This window comes from Brachycentrus maculatus, unplaced genomic scaffold (genome assembly GCF_059751285.1).
Source record: "Brachycentrus maculatus isolate JH-2025_06_01 unplaced genomic scaffold, ASM5975128v1 h1tg000781l, whole genome shotgun sequence".
Lineage (NCBI taxonomy): Eukaryota > Metazoa > Arthropoda > Insecta > Trichoptera > Brachycentridae > Brachycentrus > Brachycentrus maculatus.
The window spans coordinates 157,501-173,890 of record NW_028281509.1 but is presented as its reverse complement, the minus strand read 5'-3'; the positions used below and the strand labels follow the sequence as shown (position 1 = coordinate 173,890).

The window sequence follows — 16,390 nt, the reverse complement described above, 5'->3', positions numbered from 1 at the left end:
TTTATTATTAAAAACACATAAAAATTAAATTTGTGATAATTGTTCCACAGTAGTTTGAAAATGCCATAACAAGGCGAAACGATTGTAACAAATTTTATTTTTATGTGTTTTATACAATAATAAAATACAATTAAGTCGACTCTAAAAATCAGTGTTTGATATAATATACATATCGATAACTTCGTATTATATTCGACGATATCATGTAAAAGTAAATTTTATGAGGAGATTGTAATTAGTAAATACGTTTGTTCGCCGAGGACACAAAATTTTGTACAAAGGGTACATATTCACCTGAAGTCGATATGAACATAACATATTATGTAAGATTTCATGTTATACCATTGCTTTTGTAAATATCAGCTACGTGCATACCAAATATATTAAGTACTAGAATTTTTTATCATGTTTTAATGACACTTCAATAGGCGAATATTTTCTTTGAAATCTTAGAATCGAAAAATTCGTATTTTGTAAACGTTGCTTTGAACATACAAAAAAAAAATATTACCATTTAAGTATATTCCAGATTTTTTCTTGGAAAGCATTAGAAAAATAAAGTATTTTTCATGTTTCAATAACAAGGCAGACTGTTTTCTTTCAAATTTACGATAATACGATAATACCCAATACTACGATTTTGTATTCTCAATATGATTAATATTTAAATATGATTTTGTCGTTTAAATACGATTTTGTCGCAAAAAGATAACTGATATAGTCAAGAACATAACTTACAATATTTTTAATTGTAAATTTGATAAACCTACGTTTTCTTCATTTTTTCTTTTTTTCCACCAAAAATATAATAATATTGTCGTACTTGAGAAAAGTTGATGTAGCTGAAACGCAAAATGTTTCTTGAAATGCTGTACCAGAGAAAACCATTAAATAGCGCAGATTCCAGTTTCTACCTACAACGAACAATGCCTTCATCACATGGAATTCACTAACAAACTTAACATGTAGGTACATTACATTTATTCTCGAATATGGGATATTTTATGTTTTATTTACATAATTTAAAACAAATCGCACCTACTTTTTTAGACTCCCTTTAGTCCATATACATATTAATAGAATTCCCCTAGAATCGCAAGTCCCCTGGAGACTGTCAATGAAATTTGTCAATTTTGATTACAAAAAGTAATTAAACGTTACTGTCGTTACTTGATACGATGCACATCAGTGAGCAAATATGACAATTATGATAATGAACTTCAACGGGTATAATTTGCAATATCGTATGGGACAGATTAGATTAATCTAACGTTATGACCAGGGCTACTAATTGACATAATTATTTTTTTCCTGCGCTCACTTAGACGACGCTCAAAAGATGCCAATTTTTGTGTTTTGAGGTATATATATATACCCCATTTAGTTCTAGATATAAGATAATATAAAAAAATATTTCAGGGTTTAGCGAATATTCGAGAATATAACGACGACAACCATGTTATTTTTAAATCCAAAGCGGCGCCTAAAAGTCCGAAAATTTTCAGTGATTTAAATTTCATAATGGTTTATTTTCACAATTTTCCAGCGCTGATTGAGAAGCGCATGACGCATGACGCGTGGCGCCATTTCGGTTGTGGAAATTATTTTACAACTGAATAACTAATCGTGGACGTGACCAGGAGAAAAGGGGAAACTTGCCTGTAAGAGGCTGCGTCGTTGCGTCGAAATTTCAACTGGGATTTGTTTTTAAATCTTCCATCTTGCAGCTAGAACACGTGGATGGCGCCAATGATAATTGTGCAATCAACAAGTTCTTACCTAATGTCTCGACTGTCTTATACGCAACGATATACGATAGGTACACGTCAGATGCACGCTATACGAGTATGTATATGAACATCTAAGGTAGCATGCGTTGTGTAAGTAATAAATTCTTTATTATTTACCGCCAATCAACTTTCATCGCGAAAAATTTGGTATGTACGTAAAAAACAAACCCAACGAATCAACATCAAAATCAAGATCTACAATAGATGCAATATTTATGCAAATATCTAGAAAATATTGAATTATGGACATAATTCTCATATCTTAGTTATCACAATCACATCAGCATTATTAATTGAGGCACCAATCATTGGGTGTGTAAATATTGAATAAACGGGAGATTTTTATGGATGTTTTATACTGTTGTATTCCATTTAAGCTTTCTTAGAACAACCGAAATGAAGACTCTACGACCCATTGCAGGCCTAACACTTCGCGAAAGAGTAAGAAACTCTAAAATAAGAAAAAATTCTTTCACCATCGCACAACATCTTCAGCGATGTTGAAGATGTTGTGCGATGGGAAAAGAAATAAGAAAGAAGTGTTTAGAGAAATCATGTGGGAAGAGCAAGTTCGGATCGAGTGGTGTGAATAAGAGGTAACAGATCCCCAGGAAGACCACCTAAACGAGGGAGGGATAGCTGGTCTTCCACCTCCAAGTAGCAGACCGGAGAATAACAGGACATAGTCCTAAATAAAGAAAAAAAATGAGAAAAAAAAATCTCTTGAGATGCTGTCTCTCTCTCTCTCTGTATCTCACACTAAATATCTCTTTTTTATAATTTAATAAAATTTTCAAACAGGGAATGAAATAGAGAATGTAAAATAATATTTTGCACACACAAAAATGATTTTTTAAACTTTTGTGGCGAAAATATCCGAGCCTTAATTATAACACAATACTCTTCGATTAAGCTGTCAATGTGACGGAGAAGCAAATTAGAATGTGTGTTTACATATAAACCGGAATTTAATTTATCCTCTGAAATGGCGCATAGCTAGCGAGTAAGGGATGAACGATGTATAATACAAAGGACGGGAATACGAAACCCAATGCCCGCGTGATATATACGAGGACTCGCCTTTTATTGATGTTCAAAATAGTAATATAAGTAAATACTTTAAAGAAATTCAGCAATAGCAAAGCAAAGACATAATACAGTCTCCTTATCATCCATTGTTAACTTTGTGTTTTATTACCATACCACAAAGTTATCAATGTTTTTAATATACAAAATATACAGAGATATATTAACTCGACGCTCTCTTAGTATCTCCTAATTGTTCGATAAATATTATTACATGAAATTAATTTTTGTATTCAAACCATACCCGTTCCCTATGTGGAGCATATGGAGTCGAGAAAGTCTCTAGGCTTTTCTGTAGGCTGCCAGCCAGTGGCGTGCACAGACAATTAATTAGGGTAGGCAGTAGAGGTATATAGTAAGGTAAGTTAGGACAGGCACTACTTTTCTGTCTATATGGAATGCACGCCCCTGCTACACAACACTGCTGAACACTAAATAAATGTTACAAATATTAGAAATATTAATAATACTGGATCCAGTTACTTGTAATAATTTCTTTTTGCCTGGCGGAATTTCAATGGACTCTTAAACAAAGAGCGGAAAATAATACTTGTATGGAATAAGTTTTAAAAAAGGCAACAAAGTTTCTTGTGTTCGTACACAATAATACATTTGTATATAATAACCAATTATTAATAATACGAAGCCTTCAAATGAACTTTGTTTATTTTTTCTATACTGTGGGTGTACTTATTCTATCGAAAAAGCAACAAAATAATCACGGTGTTTTAGAGAGGAAACGAGTCTTGAAATCTTTCCTTTTGAGGTACGTAAATATTCAAAAGGAAATTCAAACCAAATGGTATTATTGACATCAAACGTGTTGGGAGAAAATAAAACATCGAATAAAGGGCAAACATTTAAAAAATACCAGATAAGTATATACATACTATATATATATATATATATATATATATATATATATATATATACCTATTATGTTCAAAAAAAATAATAATAATGTATTTTAAGGCTTTTTCTGGCATGTAAAATAATTCGGGAAGATTCTCATGAAAATTTCATGAAGATCTTTGCTAATATATATATTTTAGACTAACTAAATTCAAACATAGATGGTGCCTAAGAAGTAGCATTTACCAGACGGTGTCAATCAAAGCTTAAATATAATATTATATAGCTTCTGAAATTTGAGTATTTAAGTGTGTGTTTGTCAATCATAAATAGAAAGGCGAATGTTACACACATGTGTAACATTCGCCTTTCTATTAATACATATTAATTGATCACTTAAACCAGCCGATGACAGGTCGTAAGCCCTGTAAATGTCCAGACTTTCATATTCTTCTGCATATATGCTGATGTATCATGAACGAATGATGTATCATGCGTCTGAAGCGTGCAAGCTATGTTTTTTTCTCTGCCAAAGGTATTTTTGATAAATGGACAATGAAGCCTTTAATTTTTCATCTATTAAGTTTCCAATGTCCACGGGATTGAAAAAAAATCCATAAAAAATGTACTCGTAGCATAGCTGACGATAATAAATTTATGGGTGATGTGAAAATGTCTGTCCAATCGGGTTATTTGTACACTTACCAGCAGTAAGACCGTCTATTTTTGTTGTTGTTTTTATGTACTTCGTAAATAATGTACAATATTAACTGCCTAGCGACTGATGTCATACACATACGGAATGCGATCCCGGGATCCCAGAAAGTTTGTCCCAGGGATAAGAAGCTTCCGATTTCGGGATTTTAGGATTGGGATTTATTTCCTCATGCGTGTATTATCACTTTTAATCAAATCGACGCATTTGACAGGCCGGTAAACGAAAGCAACGAAAAATTATAAAAATTGCTAAGATGAAACAATACACATAAAAACCATTTTTAGATTTAGTGACTATAACCATGTTTCTCGAAATTTACCTTGGGCTTGTGGGGTGCACAGTGATTCGCCTAGAAGACAAGTCGGCAAGGTGTGGCTCGGGAGCCGCAAACGGCTCTTTGACCTTTTAAGTGCGACTCCGGCACAAATATCCGCGGGAAGGCTCTTCAACTCTACGTATTCATGCGAAAAATCTATTTCAAGCATGAACCTTATTAAAAGCAAACTGAGAAATCGTCTTATTGATGGATAAACCTGGAAACGTGCTTAAAATAACGGTATGTAAACCTGACTTGATCAAACTACCAAAGGGGATGTGAGGACATTATTCGCTATAAGTAGTGTTCTTTTATATAGGTATCTTGCTTTCAAAAGATTATTTGTCAATGAATAATATCCTCATTAAGTGTGAAATCAAGTTTTATTAGGAGTACCCGCAATTTGATAAAAGCTCTTAAATTATAATAAAGATGTACTAGAAATGTAAAAAAAAATCGCCCTCAATGGCTTTCATTGTTATAATGTACATATTTGGCTCTTTGGCCAATAATTTTGCCGACCACTGGCCTCGAACAAGCCAGATGGACAAAAGTCATTTTAAAGAACCGACTAATTGATGATTCCATGACAAAATCAACCCCCCACGTCACAATTCACAATTTGAGGTTATAATTATATAAAATATTCCAGAATTATGCGGAGTTGTTGAAATGAAGTGATAAGGTAATTTCTTTATGTAAACAATCTTGTAGTGCCTTCATTAGCATGTGACATGAATTGAGGTGAAGAATATTACTTTTGCTGTGATGGATTTTACGTAAAAGGGTAGGTATTTTTTGTTATTTAATTTAAAATTTGATTAAAATGATAGACAATATGAGTAAAAATAGGTATTGAAAAACTACGGTTTTTTTTCGTTTTCAATGTTTGAACGTATACAAATTTTTGAATCCACATGTGTCCTGGCAAATTTTTCCAATATTGTATTGCGACAATTATATACAACGATACAACAAAAATTCACCGCATGTTTTTATACACCTAGCTTATTCTGGGTGAATAACTGAGGGGTGGTGGGATGCAAAGCGTAGTTAGTCCCGTGGAGAATGAGGAGGCGATACACAATGGATCAAACAAGTTATGTTTTTGATGTAGCATTTTGACGACAATGTGCAGCGATTAGGGAATTATAGGAATAAGAGTAAAATTATTCAAGAAAATACTCGTTTTTTTTACTATTTTAATTTATTTATGACAACTAGTGGTAAAAAACAAGTGTTTTCTTTAATAATTTCAACATGTCTTACCACAAAGTAAATGCCGAAACAATAAATGGAATAAGAGTGACTGATATTTTGGTAGAAATTTTTCTATGCAGTTGGAAATGAAATTCCAATTCGCATAACCTAGCATGTCTACATTTGTCTTCTGTCTCATTTATCAAACAATTAGGACGCAAGATATTTCTGAAATACGATTAGCGGTACGAAGAAACGTTTTTATTTACCCCATGTGAAATAGGATTTTTTAAGACTGGAAGAATTTGCGTATCGCCGTCGAATTAGTTATTTTTCGGTTTTTAAACGTACGGATATAAAATCGAGAGCTGTGTATTCGTGAATATTAACAATGTAACACACGTAAAACATGACCATCGGAGTCAAGACATCGTCTTCCTTGTCACTCCCTGATCGAGGCTCCTGATAGATTCATCAGCTAGTTATGGCCTTTATACTAAGGATTCAAGACGATTACCTTATCAAGTTGATAAAGAGTATGAAAATAATTCTCCATTGGTAAGGATACAAAATTGCTTCAGAAGTGTTCCTGAAAGTATTTATGGATCGACATTACATTCCTTCTCTGCAAACTCCTTAGTATACAAGCTTGGTACGCGCTCCTAGCTTTAACAAACAAATTCAAATATGTTTTTGATAATTTCTTTGAAAAAATGTAAATTTGAAGCTCTTGATATCTGGAACCTATATTACGCTAATTTTATAACGGTGCAAACTCCAAACAGTGATTTTAAATGAGGATAAAAAAAACAACTCAGTATGACGCAACCGACAGGAGTACGTTGGTGCTGACTTAAGTTGTGAACGCTATGGGAAATATTCTCCCCCAAAGTTTATTTTCCTTCGAAATGGTTTTTCTTGGATAAATTTTTTCAGTGAATCAAAAGAAAGGTTTTTTTGTTTGATTAAAAAAGAAATTTACTTACAAAGCCTTTAAACCTGAATAAAATAAAGCTTTTCAAACCACCCTCACCTGTTGATGCTTTGCCCCCATTTCAACATTCAAAGACAACACATAGAGACGCTTTGCAAGAGCCTGGATGAAGACCTATGCGACATAGGATTCGTGTTAGTCCATAAGGAATTCTCGCGAGAGGTGGTATCATATCGCTCACTCCTTTCAACGTCATTTATCAAAAAACTGAATTTTTCGGGAGATCGTTTTAAATGTTTAAGAATATAATAAAATGTATTAAAAATAAATATCAAGTCACTTATTGAACTTTTTGCTACACAATAGATCTTTTTATGTAAAACCTGAAGGTTTTTTTATCCATTTGAAAAATTTTGGTAAATTAAAAAAAAATAAACAATATCTTTTCTTCAAAATGCAAAAATTAAGTTAAAAATAGCCGATTTTGCTGGGATATAGTACATTTTCTGGGCACTCCAAAAACATGCAAACTGAAAATTGTCGATTTTTGATATATGACGTTGAAAGAAGTGAGCGATATATGATAAAAATAGTTAAGGACATTGGTACCATAAACTAAGTAACAAAATGCCAAACCCGTTTCTAGTGGAACGGAAGGCCTGTTGACGACAGTCACCAGTCCAGCTTCGCATGAGGAATTTTCGCGTGCTTTCCTATGATCAAAAAAATAAGACGAAAACGTAAAAACCCACTTTGACTGCTGTTTCGACTTACCATACATCGATACACGGAGAGTTAACACAGTAAAAAACATTAAATTTATCTTTGAGAAATGTATGCTTAGTTAGAAATATTGTGCTTATGAACACAAGAAACCAATAGAATAAAATTTCTATGCAATTTATTAAAGTGCTCCTACCAGTGAAATAATTGTAGGCAGCGGTGAAATTATACCCATAATGCAAAATTGGGTCGACCCATCATGGTCTCTCCCAGGGTGTGCCCACATAGTGTAGGTAAACGTTCCGAGTATTAAAATACAATTATTAATGTAAATGTATGCGAAAGCCATGAGATGAAAATAAATCTAAACGACAGACTAGTAAACAACCTAGGGAGAAAATAAGGGGGAATGTTTTTTCAGAAAACCTACCATAATTATATTTTGAAGCGGAACATTTTAGACGATTTTAACACAGGATTATTTAATAAAATAATCACGTTCTACCATATTTAAAATATCAAAATGGATAACTGAAATTCATTTCACAAAAAATTGTCAATCATTGATTTATACGCTAAAAACTGAGCTAAGTAACAAATTATGAAGAAAAGCGTCATTACATAAATTAGTTTTGAATTCGAAAATAATTGTTACAGTGGAATCCCATAAATCCAAAATCCCGCGAAATCCCAGGAAATCCGAACAAGATTTTGAAGAAAAACATTTGTAGGAAAACATTTTAAGTAAAGTAGCACTAAAAATCGAATGATGAATGAAAAAGAGAGTGTTATTGTAATAATTAGGTTGGAATGTAAAAAAGTTGCAAATGTATGTAATGTACATATACCTTACATACATAGACTCGTACAGATAGATACAACGTAACTACTGTAGTATAAAGTAATATATATGTATATATGGTATACTGTATTACATACATTCATCTGTATTACATACATATAATATTTATCGGCTAATCCGCACATTTCCAGATCCGAACAGGCCAGAGCTGCAATCAGTTCAGATTTCCGAGATTCCACTATAGTATTACATTGTTACAGCACAATATTCCTAAAAGCAAGACTCGTGAACCAAGCAGCTGCGAGAGGGCCGTAAAGCGGTGTTAGCATGGGACGCTACCCTTAGGACATTAGTCGGCAAAGTGTGGCTCCAGAACGGAGGCACAAATATCCGCGGGAAGGTTCTTCTACTCTACGTATTTATGCGAACAATCTTTTTGAAGCGTGAACCTTATTAAAACCAAACTAATAAATCTGCTCATTGAGGAAAACCTAGAAACGTGCTGAAAATAACGGTATATAAACCTAACTTGATTAAACTTTCAAAGGAGATGCAAGCACATTATTCGCAATAAGTAGTGTTCTTATGGATACCTTGCTTTCTAAAGATTTTTTATTGATGATTTTTTTACTTAAATACTTTTATTTAAATCACAATTTATACGTAAGTATTTAGAATTTTTCGCAGAGATCCACCAAGACACACAAGGTGTTCTTTTTTAATACATTTTTTATTGTTATTAAGCATTTCAACCTAATATACACACAAAAAAGAGAGAAAAATTAAGAATATAAAGAAATAAAACCCTTATTACGTGTGAAATCCCATAATTTAAAAAAGGTCTAAAATTTTAATTAAGGTGTTCTAGAATTGCAAATAGATTTGGCTCTCAAGAAAAAAGTGATTCTTGTAATGTGCATATTTGGCTCTTTGGCTGATTTGTTTGCCGACCACTGGCTTAGGAGATTTGTGATTCAGCATACGCTTGTGGTGGTTCTGTTTAGCGACCTGTTGAATACACCGGTGCTGATTTGAAATTGCGAATTCTTCCTTTGCCGATATATCTGTCGCAATAAAATTTTATTATTGATCCGTCCCATTCGATATTATCGTTTTCTTTAAAATTCTAAATAGTATCTACCCGTAACATTGATCTCATATTTGGATAATGAACAAGATGGCTTTTACCCCAAAAAGGGATCTCACAAAACATTATTATCTGAACTTACTAAATAATTATTAATAATTGAATACCCTTTTAAAAAATAGTTCAATAGATACAAAAAAAATTTCTTACTATTATAAATTTTATAATTTAATGGCAAACCACATATCAATTTCTTCATATTAGTTATTTTTTTCCTGCGCTTGTTTGTTTAAGATATTTTACTTTACCAATTTATTAGACATAAAGTTAAAGTTTGTATAATGTACTTTTTTCAACCGCTGTCGTTTAATCATTACTTTCAATTTACTTTTTCTCTTTACAACGAGATATCTTGAAGGTCTTCTCAATACTGATTTTTTATTATTATTTATTATTAGCTGTACCAAACCACGCGTTACTGTGGATCAGTCTGGTTAAATTAAAAATAAAAAGTTAGGTTATTACAAAAGCCATAAAATACCTGAAGTGGGTATACCTGAAAAAGATCGAATCATTCGTCCATATCATATTTGATTGCATGTCAAAAAAAATCTTTTCATATGATTTTAATATGGTAAAATGTGGCCTCGGCACGGGAAACCCCAGTAAGGGCACATTATTGGAATTGTATTTTTTAATTATGTGTATGATAAAAATTAATAAATACTTTATATTATTATTTGAAGAATGGCGGAAACATACGAAAGAAGAACGAAAAATTGTCGTCCAATATATTTGATTTTACACATATTTTGTGTTAAAGATATGACTTCCTATTTCACAGGGGTATTTACAGTTACGTTTTTTGTTAATTCTCTGAAAAGTGGGCTGAAGCCGATATGAGGGTGGAGGTTTATTATGTATTATTGTAACTACGTTTTTTATTCACTAGTTTAACTACAGTAGTTTGATAATGCCCTAACAAGGCAAAATAATCGTCACTATACATTTTTATTTTTATATTTTAATAAAATAAAATATTTAGTAAACAAGTTAGTTGACCCTAAAAATCTGAGCTCTACAAATTAAATCAATAAACAAATTATTATTTGTCTAGCACCGATTGAATTTTCTACTTGATTTTTTTATGAATCACAGCGATTTTGGTCACATGGTCATTTGACCTTTGATGTGTGGCTGTCAGAGGCCATCGTAAGTGGATATTTTAGTGGTATGAGTAAATTTTAATGTATAATTTATGCTGTCCTAAAATTGTGTACTTAATTTTCTTGTTTAACAATACCGATTTGTAAATACATTTTTAATTCCGTACTTTAGTTTTATTTTTAATAAAAATATTCCCAAGGCTTTTAAAATATTAGCAAAATTGTTTTTAAAAAATTACAAAATATTATTTACAAACACTAGGTCATTAAAATCGTAAAATATAAAGTTTTGGCCACCTAGCTTGTTCTGGGTGAATCACTGTGCAACGTTTAGGAATATTATCAAGAAATTGATTAAATTGTGAAAAACTTTATTTTGCAGATGAGAGTCTTTAAGTTTATTTTTTTCCAAATTAGATTGGAAAAAAGCCATATACATTCATAAATTATTATTTTACATAATAATTTATATCGGTAAGGAGAAAAGCAATATATATTTAAAATTGCTTGGTTTCTTTGATTACCGTAGTTGAATAAATGAAGAGTTTTATCTAGTCAACACAACATATTGGGGACTTATATTCCGAGAAGTGGGGGAAACTACACTCGCCCACCCCTTTTCCATCCCCGATCGTTACCTAGTAATTCGCTGAATATTTAATAAAATGAAAAAAGCATTTTTGCACACAAACACGAGAAATTGCAGAACCTATTTATGAATAAAATTAAATATGTTTTAATATTTAATAACAGTTTTCAGCGACATAACGAACAGAAAGAGAAAAAAAACGCAATCCTTTCTTGACACTCCTATAGGTGCGTAATAGCGGTTAAAACGTTTTTAACCAGGTGACCAGAAAAAGAGGTTTTAAACCTTTGAAAAGTACTGGTTATGGTTGACCGCAACATATGCAAGAAACGCACGAGGTGCCGACTTATGTGCCATACATAGTCCAGACATATTAAGTATATTTTAGGTCCAAATCTTGGAATAAAATTAATCGTTTGGATTTTTGGCATAAGTGTTCCTTAGGACCCGGAAGCATCTTCTCAAAAGCCCCCCCCCCTCCCTCCGGTCTCTGCTCCTCAAAACCACCACAACAAATACATAGGCCCCTGTACGTTTGTTTTGAGTTTCTACAAAACGGTTAGAGTGAAAAAAATTGTCGTAGACTAAAATTATCACAATGAAATCATCTACAAAATGGAATTAATTTTATTTTTTCATGCGTAGATACTGAAATAAAACTTAAAATGTTCACAAATAAAATTATCATTCTACCCATGACAACCACACTACTCAAATTTTTTGGAGATTTTTAAATACATCATAAATTTCATGACACTACAAGTGAATTTACTAGAATCATTTATGGTTGGATTGATAAAGCTTTTATTTAGCAGAGACGCTTTTATCTAAGTGAAGAAACCTAGGTTTGTGAACAATTATTTAGACATACTTAAAATATTGTGATATTTATTCATTTGCCTACGAAATAACTCACAAAAACGCTATCCGCTCTTGACTTGGCTCTAACATAGAATTGCTATATACAATATTTCCAAAATTTCGTCGGGACATTTCGATAACGACGATTTAAAAATAAAAATTTGCGTGAGACTCGGTTGATTTTACCATATGCATTCTCTATTTGCATTTGATGGCCATTTGATTATTTCAGAATTAGAAAATGGTTATGCAGAATTTGATTAAAGAAAATCTATCTTAATCAAATGAAGGATAATTTATAATTTATATTTATAATAACTCTAAGAAATTAATTATGGATTGATGATAGCTGAGGAATAAAAAAAATACCGAGATATCTCGTCTCTGGCAATACGGACACTCCGCCATTTACCGAGATATCTCGTCGCTAGCACCCATGCGGTCAAAGCGTGGATTTCACTTTGTTGTAAAGAGGGAGAGATAAAAAAAGGGTAATCAAGGAAAATCTCCCACCGCTTAGCGAAAGAAAGAATTAACGTGTTGAGAAAATTTAATCTGTTAGTGGCACTTGACTTTGATTTTTCTAATTTGGTTTTCAATGAAGTTCGCTTCGTCATCCGACTTTTGAACCATTTAAGTTGAGTGTGGCATTACTTTGATGCCTTCGGGTTGAACCAGTTTACAGTCAGTTAGTAAAACAGATTCTTTGAGCACGCGCTTTGTTGTCATTGGTAATCTTAAATAAGAACGAAAATAGAGATGAATAAGAACGAAAATGGGCTGTGAATTTTTTTTTTTTAAATGTCACGACCCTCCGTAGCTTTGCGCGTTTGATGTGCAATATACCGTGAACGAACCTCCGGGTAGGGGCGATGGTGGATTCGAAATAATGAAAAAATGATCTTTTATAATTTTGCGCCGCAGTCCTCACTGCCGGGGGTCGTAACCAAGAGTTCTCCCTCCTTGTCACCAAAGCGCAGTGTACCTATAGTTTTCTAACTTCCCGACACACTGCCGTCCGCTCGCTCCAACCGCTGTTGAACCTGTGGCAGCCTTAACTTGGTCAGTCCATCTAGTGGGGATGTTCTTCTACCTTCAACCCCTCTTCTATGACCACTGTCTATTTTACAATACACGTGTATGTATACTCGTATATACATATATGTATGTACACATAAGGACACGAAAACCATCGCACTTACCTGTTATCGCAACCCTTGACTTTAGTGAACCGCTCTTGTAAGAAATTATTTTCCTATAAATGTTTCTTTTGTGCGTCGCATTAAGGATATTATCGGTTATCTTTCTACACAATTTAATATTTTCAATATTTCACCAGTCTTGTTTTACTGGCGTTAACGTAAACATCACATAAAAATCATGGGAAGATCTGAGCAAAATAGTACCGCGATCAAATGGAATATTATCACACTGTGGAAGGAAAGCATTTCAAAATATGAATTTCCTCGTTGAGTTGGGTGCTCTAAATATACTGTGTGGTATCATATTTTTCAACAGTTTCATTTTTCAAAAAAATGAAACTGTTGACCCGAAAAAGGAAGTGGTGGAAGACGCGTGACTTATTCTAGAGAGGACCGTAGTAAAAAAAAACGGTTATGGAAAATAGTTTTTTAACGGCACCCAAAATACACAACACGGTGCAATCTGCTAGCACTTCAACATTTTCTGTGAAAACCGTATCCGGAAGACTGTTGGAATTTTATTTTAACGCGCGGAGTCTGGCGATAAAACGATTCTTAATGAAGAAAATATAAAAAGGTCGGTTGAATTAGACAACAGAACAAAAAAAATCACATTGGAGGATTGGTAGAAGGTCATATTCTCCAAAGAAGTTTGATTATTTATATTGTAAGTTAAAAAAAAAACTTTTGATTCTAGTAATAAATAAATATTTTATTGTTTATTATTGAAATGCTTTATAGATCTGAAAAGATTGCAAGAATTCCAAGAGTCGTAGTATTTAAAGACATAAACTAATTCTGTAGGGGGTGCTTAATACATTTGGCCACCACTGCATGTAAATATATATTTATATATTATATTATATTTATATATATATATATATATATATATATATATATATATATATATATATATATATATATATATATATATATATATATATATATATATATATATATGTGTGTGTATTTATAAAATAGGCCATAAAAAAAGTATCCGCGGTTTTTTCACCACTAGAGGGTGTTGAACAATCCGGAAGTTGTTCGCTCGATTCCGTTCCGGAAATTTCGATGTCAAAGATGCAACTCGCTCTGGTCAGCCAGTCACTGAAAAATTCGATGCAACTGGAGCAAGATTGGCATGCAAGCTGTCAGGAAATATTGAAGACACTAAACATTAACCACATATCAGTTTGAAATCATTTAAAGCTTTATGTTTAGGTGCCACATGAATTAACGCAAAGAAATTTGACTAAATCGTCAGTGAAATGATGCTGAAACGCAACGAAATCGAACCATTTTTGAATCAAATCATTTCAGGCAATAAAAAATTGGGTAAAATACGAGAATATCAAACGCAAGCGATCATGGTCAAAAGCTGGTAACCCTCCACAAACAACTTCGAAGCCTGGATTGTCGCAAACGAGGTTATGTTGAGTGTTTGGTGGGATTGGAAGGGAATTGTCTAATATGAGGTGCTGAAACCTGGTGAAACCATCAATTCGGTGCTTTATTGTGCAAAACTCGGCCGTTTAAATAAAGCAATCTAGAAAGAACGACCAGAATTGGCCAACAAAAAGAGTTGCGTTCCATTGTGACAATGTGCGGCCATCAATTCCGTCAATTTCTTTCGAGTCATCAAGATGACGGAAGATGATTGACGGAACTTGATTGAGGAGTTTTAATGCATCCACCGTGTAGCCCGGACCTTGCACCATCTGATTATCATTTATTTCGGTGTCTGCAAAACTCCCTCGATGGTGAAAAATTGGCCGACCGAAGCGCCGCTGAAAATCACATGGGCAAGTTTTTCTACAATAAAGCGCAGAAGTACAGCGATGGAATTATGAAGCTACGCGAAAAAAGGCAAAAGGTTACAAATAATAACGTAGGTACTGACAATATGTTCTTTATTGAAACTGATTTTCAATTAGGAAAAATTTTCTTCAAAAATGTTTAAAAAAACGCGAATTCTTTTAGTATGACCCAATAATATATATACAGTAGAGAGCAGTCAGAAATTATCAGTTTTTTTTACATATATTTATATTTATAAAAAAAAAATCTATATGTCGCTCACTCCTTCCAAGAACGTCATAAATCAACAAACTAGTTTTTTCAGGAGAACGTTTTAAAAGTTTGAAAATGTAATACTATGTATTAAAAATAAATATCAAGCCACTTATTGAACTTTTTTACTGTGCAACAGATCTTTTTAGGTAAAACCTGATGGTTTTTTCTCCATTTGAAAAATATTTGGTATATTAAAAAAAAATATATTAAACAATACCTTTTCATTAAAATGAAAAAACAACACTTTCTGCCCTGTAGCGGGTAAATATTAAGTTAAAAATATTCCTCTTTTGCTGGGGATACAGTACATTTTCTGGGCATTCTGAAAACATGCACAACTGAAAATTGACAATTTTTGATATATGACGTTCTTGAAAGGAGTGAGCGATGTGTCAATGAAACTCTAATTTTTAAATTAAAAAAAAAGTTAGGGTTTTTCAATTCGAGATAAAAAAAAACGTTCAAAAAGTGAATAACAAACTTCATTAATTGTTATGCTTTAAACTTTTTAAGCTGATATATAGAATTCTTTAAACGTTTATTTAGTTAACACCTTAAGTCATCTTTAAAAAATATTTATTTTTCAATTAAAATAGCATTTATATTTTTTCGACCGTCTTTGGCCTTTATCACGCTATTTATTCGTCTTGGCATGGATTTGTATGGCTTACTCAATTATTCCCCGGAAAATTCTTCATAATTTCGCCATAATTTTTCTATTTCATTTATCAACTTCTGGACCGTTTTTGGACATTTCTTCCTATTTTTTCCCCATTACTGCCCATAGATGTCCAGCACGTTTAAATCTGGACTGTTTTTGTCCATGAAAGGGAATTAATTCCCAATGATTGTTCAAACTGTGATATCCGATAAAGAAAAACACCAAAATTAGTCTCAAAAATGTTAAATGCAACAAAGTTAAGTTAGTACGCATTAAAAAAAATCACACTCCCAGAACAAGTCGGATGGCTAGGCGCAGAAACATCCTGAA

At 32.6% G+C, this 16,390-nt stretch overlaps 1 protein-coding gene across 5 annotated transcripts in view; it reads right to left on the bottom strand.

The window, feature by feature from the left end:
* The window catches only part of LOC148300230 (uncharacterized), a 98,445-nt gene that overhangs the window by 31,302 nt on the left and 50,753 nt on the right, over positions 1 to 16,390 (bottom strand). The gene's annotated exons all lie outside the window — the stretch shown is intronic.